This window comes from Magnolia sinica, chromosome 3, assembly GCF_029962835.1.
Source record: "Magnolia sinica isolate HGM2019 chromosome 3, MsV1, whole genome shotgun sequence".
NCBI lineage: Eukaryota > Viridiplantae > Streptophyta > Magnoliopsida > Magnoliales > Magnoliaceae > Magnolia > Magnolia sinica.
The window spans coordinates 48,341,484-48,353,598 of NC_080575.1; the positions used below are offsets into that span (position 1 = coordinate 48,341,484).

General features: G+C 39.9%; 1 protein-coding gene and 1 long non-coding RNA gene across 3 annotated transcripts in view; both read right to left on the reverse strand.

Moving 5' to 3' along the window:
- LOC131239906 (zinc finger CCCH domain-containing protein 67-like) overlaps nt 1-12,115 on the reverse strand; it is a 48,700-nt gene that overhangs the window by 15,890 nt on the left and 20,695 nt on the right. The gene's annotated exons all lie outside the window — the stretch shown is intronic.
- Nucleotides 1,106-10,441, reverse strand: LOC131239907 (uncharacterized). The gene is made up of 2 exons (XR_009168472.1): nt 6,701-10,441; nt 1,106-6,535 (listed from the first exon to the last, which is right to left on the reverse strand). It is a non-coding gene; the product is annotated as an uncharacterized LOC131239907 (long non-coding RNA).

Below are 12,115 nucleotides of genomic sequence, written 5' to 3' on the forward strand. Positions count from 1 at the left end.
AGCAATGTCGATTGGCTAGATCCGACTCTACCCTAGTTTTCAAGCAAGGGTTTGTAAAACCCCTTCTTCTGGTCCTTGGTAATTCTGGGGAGCACCAAATCTGATGCACCTACTTCCCTTCATCATAAATACAAAGTCCAGTGCACCTTCTCTGGATCTATGTTGGTCTTTAGTCTCCATCATCTCATTTTCTTGCCCTCACGCCAATAATCTTCTCCATCTCCCACGATGCATCTTCCTAGTGCCAGCCTTTTTGACAGCACCTGTTCTTTGGTGCTGCCCTTATGACAGGACCTGCTCTTTGATGTGTTTTTAATTAGAACCAGTTCCATCCCCAGTTTGTTGTTGGAAAATTCTAAAGCCACCAAAAGAGCAGTGGTTGAAACCCCGGCCACCAGAAGTGTGTATCCTCAGGAAGAGCAATGGTTGAAATCCAAACCACTGGAAGAACCGCTAAACTATTCGCCAGTCCTAGTGAAGTGTGGTTCATATCCCATAAGTCATCAAAAGTCACATACTCGACTCATGCTAATCGTCACTGCTCATATTTCATCACAACCTCACTGTTCAAAAACTTTTATCGGTAGGGGGTTAAAAGCAAACAGGTTTTTTTTAATCAATAGTCTTTTTGTAAAAGACTAACTTTTAGACTATAAAGGCTTGGGCGTCTAACTCTAGCCTTTTTTTATGTGATGTTAATGAACAAGCTTAAAGTTCTCTTCTATTTCTTTTGTGTTTATGGAGAATGTGGTGTGAAACCCCATTCGGTGTGAATCCGAATGAAAATTACCTTGATGTGAAGCCTTGTTTATCCATATCTTCTCTCTTCTCAAGCTCCAAAGGTATTTTCTCTCATCTCTTCTCTCTTTTCCTCTCAAATCTTTTTTTTTTCACCTTTATCTTTTTTCCTTTTCTTCTTAAACCCAAACCATCCAAACCTATACCCAAACAAAAAGTCCAGCCACACGCGTGAATCCATACGTTTGTATGACTGTATGGACAGTCTGTACGGACTGTTTTGTGGACCTCACTTCAGCCATTTTCTTACATCCTTCCTTATTCTTCTTTCTTCAATCAAACCATAAGCTAAAACCCAAGATTCCCCCTTCTTTTTTTTTTTTTTCTTTTTTTCAAATAAACCCTAATTTCATAATTCCCCAACTTCCAAACCCTAAACCTAACCCTAATTTCCCTGAACCTAGAATCCTTTTAGGACTTGGGTGATTCCCTTTAAAATAGTTCTACTCTCATGTTTTGGATGGAATTTCTTAATTCCATTAGGCATATTTTGAATTGACATCTTACTAGTTCCTTCATACGAGCATGTGGTAGCCTAGGATTACATGTAATTGTTTATTTGATTAATTGTATGGTTTATTATGAGGTTGCTGAAATTTCATACTTTTGTTGCTCATGGATTAATTGTTTGGTTTATGATGAGGATGCTGAAATTTCATACTTTTGTTGTTCATGTTTAAACTGAAAATCTGATTTCATCTATCATCCCAGGTTAGAAAACCATCCTGCATCAAATTTTGGCATCAGAGCAAAGGTTAAACATAGGATAGATTGATCTTAGAGTTAGGGTGTTCATCATCATACTCAACATAGTTTGCATCTTGCTGATTTTTTTAAAATTTTTTTTTGAACTAGTTATTTCACTGTGTACTTCTGAAATTTGTGGTACTAGTTAATGCACATGCTGCATTGCTGGAATTTTCGAGTGTTAGTTATATCTCGTGGTATTTTGCTGAATTTTAGTGCTAGTGTTTCTTTTGACCTATTGCTGAAAAACTAGCACTATTATTTCCTTTATCCCATTGCTGAATTCTCCTAACACTCGTTAATTCTTCTTGCTACATTGCTGAATTTTATTACTAGGATATTTCATTAGTTACATTGCTTGATTTTTAGGATTAGCCAACTCCTTGGCCATATAGAGTCACGCAGGTTCATCTAGAGTTGTCTAGGGTCATATAGGGTCGTGTAGGGTCTTCACATTAGTTTTCCCTATGCATGCCCATGCAATCTAGGCGTGATTTTGGTCTTCACCCCACGATGAGTTTAGAACAGCTCACCTAGCTCATGCAAGCTATGAACACTTGTCTGGCAGCCATAGAGGTGCAAGGTCGAGCCAACAATAACCAATTGGCAGCCCAAAATAACCGCATTGATAAGTTAGAGACCTCCCTACAAGCTAACCCCAACACTGGGGAGAGGATGGCTAGTCCCAAGAAAGAAGCCCTGTGCAAAATGATGTAGGAGGTCATGCTGGAAGACGTGGAGGAATCCAGGCCTGAGGTAGTGGTTTTGGTGGGGGGCATTATCAGGCACCCCAGAGAGAGTTCCATGACCACTATGATCCAGATGAGCGGGTTATGAAGAACGTAAAGGTAGATGCACGATTTTTGATGATCGCTTGGATCCCAAGGCGTTCCTTGATTGGTTAGCAGACATAGATCACCACTTCGAGTGGTAAGAAATGTTTGATCCCCTTCAAGTAAGATTCACCGAGATGAAATTGGTAAGCCAAGTGAAACTGTTTTGGACAAACATCGAGCGTAAGATGGCGAGGACGGGAGAAGAACCTATCGCCCTTTAGGTTGAGATGAAAGAGGTTTGAAGGAGAAGTATCTTCCCCTCTTACCACAACAAGCTCTTGGATCAGTGGCAATTTCTTTGTCAGGGATCCATGTCCGTGGCTGATTACATCGCAAAGTTTGATGAGTATATGATGTGATGCAACATCTAGGAGGACCCATTAGTCACCCTATCCAGATTTAGGATGGGCCTCAAATCTGATCTTCGGTGGGCGCTTATTCCTCATGCCATCGATACCCTCAAGCACGCCTATCAGGTGGTGCATGAGTTAGAGCAGTATGTGAAACTGCAGTTCACGAGGCGATTTGACTCCCGCGAATCAATGTTAAGGCTAATCCCTAGGGGACCAAACCTAACTTTGGGAGTTAGTCCCGGGCCCCAGCTGGTGCGCAACCTAACCCTGGGGATACTAAGGGTCAAGGTGTAGCTAGTATCAATGCAAGAGGAGGTGGGCCCATGCGGTGTTACAACTACCAAGGGTTTGGTCATTGTGCATACTAGTGCCCCACAAAAGAGCAAACCAAGGCACTCTTCATTGATGACTCTTGTGAAGATGCAGATGACCATGGCAAATACGAAGAAGAAGTGTATGAGCCCAAAGGAGGTGCTACTGACGAAGGAGTTGAGACCGTGCCACTTGCAATAGTCAGGTGCGCCTTAACTCAGGCTAAGGTTAGTGATGATTGGCATTGAAACACTATCTTCTATACTTACGCCAATTATGGAGAAATAACTACAAGGTGATAGTTGACAGTGGCAGCTGCGCCAATGTGGTCTCAACTAACACCATTAGCCGGTTGGGTTTGACACCCATCCCTCACCCTCAGCCCTATAGAGTATCATGGGTTGATGCGTCTTCTATTCCGGTTTCACAGCAATGTGTCATTCCTATCCAATTCGCATCTTATAGAGATACATTGTTATGTGATGTTGTGCCTATGGATGTGGGTCACATCATTTTAGGTAGGCCTTGGTTCTACAATAGAGTTGTGACACTATTCAATAGCTCGAATACGTGTTCTTTTATGCACAAAGGCAAGAGGGTAAAGTTAAATCCTCTCCCGCCCAAAAGTACTATGGAAAAGGAGGACATTAGAAAGGCTGATCCCAAAAAAGTGAGTAAATCCCAGCTCAAGTCTCTCCACATTATAAATGCAAAGGAGTTTGAAAAAGAGATTGAGACAGATTCGACAGTGTATGCCCTTGTGGACAGAGAAGTTATACCCGAGGCAAGAGTAGAGTTGTCATCTAAGGCAATTCCGATGGTAGATGAGTTTAGTGATGTTTTTCCCAATGATCTACTAGATGAGCTTCCACCATGAGGGACATCGAGTATGCCATTGATCTAGTCACTAGGTCGACACTATCTAACCTTCCTCACTACCGAATGAACCTCGCAGAGCACACTAAATTAAAGAAGTAAGTTGATGGGCTTCTGAGAAAAGGGTTCATTCAAGAGAGTATGAGTCCATGCGCCATGCCTGCCCTTCTCACACCTAAGAAAGATGACACTTGGCGCATGTGTGTGGACAATCGAGCCATTAATAAAATCACGGTGAAGTACCAGTTTCCTATACCGTGTCTTGATGATATGCTAGACATGATGACTAATGCCACTATTTTCGAAGATAGACTTCAAGAGTGGGTATCACCGAATACATATATACCCACGAGATGAGTGGAAGACAGCCTTCAAGACGAAGGATGGGCTATACGAGTGGCTAGTCATACCCTTTGGCTTGACCAATGCCCCGAGCACATTTATGAGAGTGATGACCTAGGTGTTGAGACCTTTTATGGGTAAGTTCCTAGTTGTGTACTTTGACGATATTCTTATCTATAGTACCTCCAAGGAACAACATCTCCACCATTTGAGGCAAGTTTGCAGGGTCCCCAAAATCGAAAAGCTTTATGCCAACCTGAAGAAGTGCACATTCATGTCAGATAGCGTTATCTTCTTAGGGTTAATCGTTTCATTTGAGGACATGAGAGCGGACCTCGAGAAGGTCAGGGCCATAATAGAGTGTCCTGAACCGCACAATATTCAAGAAGTGTGAAGCTTTCACAGCTTAACCATCTTCTATAGGTGGTTCATCAGAATATTTAGTTCCATCATGACTCCCATCATTGATTGCATAAAGAAATGTGAGTTTGCATGGACTAAAGTAGCCTCTATAGCATTTAAAGAGATTAACGGCAAAATGAGTGAGGCGCCTGTCATGCACCTTCCAGACTTTTCCAAAGTCTTGAAGTTGCATGTGATGCTTCAGGTGTGGGTATATGTGGAGTGCTTAGTCAAGAACGGCACCCTGTTGCTTACTTTGGTGAGAAGTTGAATGATGCAAAGCAATGTTACTCTACCTATGACAAGTTCTATGTGGTAGTCCAGTCTTTGAAACATTTGCGACATTATCTGCTACCGCAGAAATTTGTCTTATTTTCTGATCATGAGGCCTTACGTTATCTTTAGTCCCAAAAGAAGCTAAACCCAATGTATGCTAAGTGGGTTGAGTTTCTCCAGGAGTATTCATTCATATTGAAACATAAGGTCAAGGTCGAGAACAAACTTGCCAACACCCTTAGTCGTAGAGTGATGCTTTTACAGTCCATGAGTGTAGAGGTTACTGGGTTTGAGCAACTTAGAGATGAATACCCTGCTTGCCCAGATTTTGGGAAGGTATATGTGTTGATCTTGGATGGCCAGTCGAGGAATGACAATGGTTTTTTCTTGAACTATAATTTCATATTTAAAGGTGACAAACTCTGTATTTCCCATACCTCTCTCCGCGATTTCCTCGTTTGGGATCTTCATGCTGGAGTTGCAAGTCACTTTGGTCGTGACAAGACCAGTCCCCCTCATGGAAGATAGATTCTATCAGCCTAGTCTCAAGTGGGACGGAGCCAAAATTATTGGGTAGTGTCGTACTTGTCAGTTGGCAAAGCAGAAGAGGCAAAATACAGGATTGTATACACATTTGCTAGTGCCACACGCGTCATGGCAGGACATTAACATGGACTCTTTGCTTGGGCTTCCTAAGACTATTAAGAAGCACAATTCCATCTTTGTCGTAGTGGATCGTTTTTTTCTAGAATGACCCACTTCCTTCCATGTTTTAAGACTTCGGATGCCTACAATATCGTAAAGCTATTCTTTGGGGTGGTAGTTCGTTTGCACAGTTTGACAAAAAACCATTGTGCCTGACTAAGACGTTAGGTTCATGAGTTACTTTTGGAAGACAATGGCACATGATGGGCACGAGGGTCCAATTTGCGTTGGCTTACCACCCCCAAACTGACTGCTAGACAGAGGTGGTTTATAGGAGTCTCGGTAATTTGTTGAGATGTCTCATGGGCGATGGCACTAGGACGTGGGATGCAGTATTACCTATTGTGGAGTTAGCATATAATAGTTCGATTAATAGGTCCATAGGCACGAGTCCGTTTGAAGTTGTATACAGTTATAAGCCTAGAAAACCTACTGACCTCATTCCCATGTCATTATCACATAGGCCATCAGAGTCTGCAGAGTCCTTTGCACAGCACATTCATGCATTAAATGATGAAATCAAATAAATGATTAATATGAGCAATGAACATTATAAAATTTCTGCTGATTCTCATCGTAGATTCAAAGAGTATCAAGTAGGCGACTATGTGATGATCTGCATTAGGCCAAAGCAGTTTCCTCGTTGAACCATTAAAAAACAACAGGCTCGTAGTGTGGAACCTTATAAGATACTGAAACCAATTGGTTTCAATGCGCATATTATAGATCTTCCACCTTCCATGGGGATTAGTCTTGTGCCTTATACGGGGTCCCCAGCTGTAGCAACCAACATTTCACCTTACCATCACAGCGATCCAAACCTGTACCATGAACCATGGCCTTTACCTAACCTATCTTCCCAGCCTTTGCCTCCCTTGTCATCCATACCTGCTAGATAAGAGGAGATTGAGACTTGAGAGTATCTTGAATGAACAGTAGTTTCTACACGCCAATGAGGGTTTTAGAAGATTCTCATGAAGTGGAAGAACATGCCGATTTCAGAAAGTACTTGAATCACAAAGACGGAGTTTCAGGGCATCAATTTAGACTTACTTGAGCGGTATTGGAGCTTTATTTCGCTAGAGGCAAATTCTTCTCAGTCGTGGAGAGTTAATGGGGACATCACATTACAGACGCCATTTTGCACATATCAGAGAAGGGTCCAAGCACCAATGTCGCCTATGGCTAGGCAAGTACCCATTCGAGTCCCGAGGAGGAGCCAAAGACCCCACATAGCATGTGGGTTGCATGGAGGATGTTTTCGGACCATTAAATCGTGAGGACTTCACAATCGGACCGTTGGATACAAATTGATCGTCGCCCGCCATGATCGTGGACGTCTTCAGAGTTCATCGGATAGCCTTGGTTTCTTCGGAATATAGAGATTTTTGTTTTTGAGCACTTAGTTAATTTTTAAGACTTTATTTAAATGTTTTATTGGTTTTATGCTTTTACAGGGGGGAATTTGTAATTTACAAAGTAGGGGGTTAAAAGCAAACAGGTTTTTGATTAATGGTCTTTTTGTAAGAGATCAACTTTTAGACTATAAAGTCTTGGACATCCAATCCTAGCCTTTTTTTTTTTTTAAACGTCATGTTAATGAAAAAGCTTGAAGTTTTCTTCTCTTTCTCGTGTTTATGGAGAATGTGGTGTAAAACCCAATTTAGTGTGAATCCGAATGAAAACTACCATAGTGTGAAGCCTTGTTTATCCATCTCTTCTCTCTTCTCAAGCTCCAAAGGTATTTTCTCTCATCTCTTCTCTCTTTTCCCCTCAAATCTTCTTCTCATTCATCTTTTTTCCTTTTCTTCTTAAACCCAAACTATCCCAACCAAACAAAAAGTCCAGCCAGAAGTGTGAATCCGTACGTTCGTACGACTGTACGAATAGTCCATCTATTTTGTGGACCTCACTTAAACCCTTTTTCTTACATCCTTCCTTATTCTTCCTTCTTTAATCAAACCCTGACCTAAAACCCTAGATTCCCCTTTCAAATAAACCCTAATTTCATATTTTCCCAATTTCCAAATCCTAACCCTAACCCTAATTTCTCTATACCTAGAATCCTTTAAAATCCCTTTAGGACTTAGGTGATTCCCTTTAAATTAGATCTACCCATTTAGATGGAATTTCTTAATTCCATTGGGCCTATTTCAAATTAACATCTTACGAGTTCCTTCTTACGAGCATGTGGTAACCTAGGATTACATATAATTGCTTATTTGATTAATTGTTTGATTTACGATGAGGTTGCTGAAATTTCATACTTATGTTGCTCATATTTAAACTGAAAATCTGATTTCATCTATCATCCTAGGTTAGAAAACCATCCTGCATCAAAGGGGCAATGGATGAAGAGATGATCTACGATTTTGCTTCATCCCTGCACATGAGACAAATATTTGGGAGAATGATAGACCTTTTTCAAAGATTGTCTATCGTCAGCATACGATTGTGCCTAACCAGCCAAGCAAAGGATGCAACCTATAGGAGTGCCCCATAAAACCAATACACAGAAAAATTCCGAGCCCCTGGACCCTTTAAGGCCTCTAATCATCTTGTATAAGGACTTGACCGAGAATTTACCTAATAGAGAAGCATTCCAAACCAGTCTTCCAAGGCTAATGAGGGTTGAATTTTATGAAGTTGCACCAGTAGTTGTGCGAAGTCTTCCACCTCTTCATCTGATAAAGCTCTTCTACATGAGTGACACCAAACTCCACTTTCCCTAGCACAGGAGAAACATGTCTCACTGATATATTCTTTGATAGGGCGAGCTTGCCACAGATGGGAATTCCAATTCCAAGGGTCTATCACCACACCATGGATCTTCCTAAAACCGAATTCAATTCCCATTTCCTAGAGAGAATGGTCAACCCATGCTTAAATGAGGGTCCTACTAAATAACGGCCCTCCATATTCCGGATGCACAATAATGCGATGTACTTTTCAGCTCCCAACCCCCCTCTTGAACCCCATACTAGTGTGTAATAACTTCTCTCTAAAGCCTGCCTACTTCCGATTCAAATCACCACCGCAGTTTTCCTAATAAAGCAACATTTATAGAATCAAGGACTCTTATGCTTGCACCCCCCTTTGATAAGGGCTTGCAGGCCTCCTCCCACTTAAGCAAGTTGAATTTATGTCTCTCCTCTGCTCCTTACCATAAGAAATCACGCCTTAACTTTTCCAATTTATCTAAAACTGCCTTCGGGCACTTGTATAGAGACATAATAGACAGGAAGGTTCGATAAGGCTCCTTTAATGAGAGCGATCCAGCCTACTGAGGGGAGATGCTGACTCTTCCATCTTGATAGCTTCTTTTGAAACCGCTCCATCACCTTCTTACACAAGTGTTTCACCAATTAACCTATGCACAGTGGGAGGCCTAGGTAGGACAAAGGAAATTTTTCAAGTTCACAACCGAACATTTCTACAAAGGCTGATAATTCCTCATTGGAAATTCCAATGCACAACATCTCACTTTTCTTTTCATTCACCTTTAATCCTGAGGGTGACTTGAAGCATCCCAAAATTTGCCTTAAATTATCCACCACTAATATATCTGCATCACATAATATAATGGTATCATCCGCGTATTGGAGATGGGAGACATGATGATCTTCTAATGCACCTTTGAAACAAGAGACAAGTCCCACCTCTTGCCCTTATAACCAACATTCTACTCAAAGCTTCCGCTACCACTATGGACAAAAAATGGGAGAGTAGATCCCCCTATCTTAACCCTCTCGAGGCTTTGAAGAATCCCTTTGGAGATTCGTTCACCAAAAATGAGAATGAAGCCGAAGAAAGACATTCATGCATCCATGAGATCCATTTATTCCTGCATCTTATTTTTTTAACATAGATTCAAGGAACCCTCAGTCCACATGGTCGTAAGCATTCTCAATATCCAATTTACAAACGACCCCTTTTTCTTTTTCCTTGTATCTTGAGTTTATGCATTCATGAGCAAGGCATTGTCTAATAACTGTCTATTAGCCAAGAAGGCACCTTGGTTCTCGGATATGACAATAGGTAACACCGATCTGAATCCAAAAGCAAGGATCTTGGCCAAGATCTTGCACAGACTCCCAATTAGACTGATGGGTTGGAAATATTTGAGTGACTCGGCCTCTTCTTTCTTATGGATAAGTGCTATGAATGATGCCCCCATACCTTTGGGTAACCAACCTTTCTCCCAGAACTCTTCTGTAAAGTTCGCGACATCCTTCTTGTGTATATTGGCAAATTTTTAACAGCCTCCAACATAAAAGTTCTTTGGCATCATCAATGTTAGCAATAATATTGTTGATACCAAGGATAGTTTCGTAAATCGTCAGAAAATTAAGTGGGAATAAGGGAAAAAAAAAACAAAAAATGAAAGAAAAAAATCTTCGTTTTTTAGGATTTTTCTTAGGGATTTTGTTCCTTAGGTGATTTCAATCACTCTTGGTTTTCGTTGAATAAAAGCTTGGACTTGGGGGAGAAATCTCAACCAAAAGCAAAGACATGCCAAAACTAAAAGGTGACAAAATACTCATAGAAACCTCATCATTTTTAAATTGTTAGCACAGATTGGAATAGAAATCGTGTTTACACATGGTTCTCTTTGTGGCGAATAAATTAACATTTGCGTTATTAAGAATGGATGTGCGCAAATTTTGAAATGTTCATCAGGGAAGGCCAATGTACTAATTAGCCATAGATTTTTCTTTTTCAGAAAATTTATTTTTTAAATTATTTGAAAATGAAAAATAAAAACTCTATTTAATTTCCATTTTTAATCAATGTGGATTTATTTTATTTTATTTTTATTTATTTATATATATATTTTTTGTATTTACAAGTGTTGGTTGATCCATCAATTGGTTATTTTTTTTGTATTTATAAGTGTTGGTTGATCCATCAATTGGCTACAACTTTCATTTTCTGAAATATAAATATATTTTTTAATTTTAAATTAAGAAAATGGAAGAAAAAATCTATTTATTTTGAAAAAAAAAATCTAAGTTGTTTCATAAATGTATCGAGGAAGATGTATGACGGTACCTATGTATCTATGTATGCATGTATTCATTAGATGGAGGGATGCATGTATTTATGTATTATTCAAATGATATGAACTCATTTGGATATAATTGCACTACTTTTTTCTTATAGAACTTGATTTATTCTCCTATAAAATGGAGACTTGTTATGTATAGTTGTTTTTTAACATTTTGATTACCAAACGTGTAAGCATGTTGTTTAATCTCTCTTTAAGTTACAATGAAAATTTTCAACTTTTTCCCAATGTTTACCTCAGTCAATGATATTTTCCTAAGTATTAACGATAATATCAACAATATCAATACATATTTTTGTATCCCCCGTAACTGATACGTGTAACAATACTGACACTCTAAACACTTGCAAGTACTCAAGGTGGATTCAGGAACACATTAGATCAAAATTTGACCTTAGCAATTCTATAGCAAATAGCATTATAAACAAGATCACCAATTATGTTCCTAACGTTCTTCTAAAATTGGAACCGCTTTTGGGCAAGCTTTGTTTTCCTAGTGTGGTCTAGCATGTTTAAAGAGAAAAATTCCCACATTCTTAAGGGCAAAGGACAATCCACAATCAAAGCACAAAAAGTGGGTGGGTCCTCCACTTGAATCTCATTGATCTCTAAGGATTGTATTCTATTCACTCTCCTTCGTGCATTTGCCACACAATGGAAGAAAGTTGTGCTCTTGACCGTTGTCTCCACATTTCTTCTTCTAAAGCCTTTAACTTGAACTCTTCCTGTAAGTCCTTCCCTGGTGACATCTTTTTGGAGCGTAGTGCCTTGATCGATATTCTGTCAAATGTCCCTTGTTCCATTCTTTTAATTTTAGCTTCATGTGCTTTAACTTCAAACCCAATCTTTTGTTGTCGTTGCATTGAATGGATTGCACAAAACCCTTCCCGTCAACTTGAAGTTGGATACATGATAAGTATCCATGCATGCTTTTGGAGATAGGACCAACAGTACTACGTTCAGAAGGAAATTGAACTAGATTGAAGTCACCCCCTCTATACACCACAAAAGGTTCCATTTGCCTTCTATTGAATTAAGTTCTGCCCACAAATCATTCCTGGATGTTCGGTTGTTTGAGCCATGAACAGAGGCTAAGATCCACAAGGTTCCCTTCACCACATCTTTAAAGCATGCCATAACAGTAAATTTTCCTACCGACCATCCAATTTTGTCAAAAAAGCCTCGTCCCATAGAAAAATGACTCCCCTAGAGGCTCCTTGAGCTTCCAATTTGAGCCAAGCAATTTTCCTACCGTACCAAATCGATCGAGTAAGACTATTGTCCAAATTTTGTTCGTTTCCTGGAGCATCACTGCCTTTGATTTTGTCATCTCCACACTCCTTTCACATGGGCCCCTTATTTGGTCACCTCAGCCCCCCTAAACTTTTAAGATAGAATTA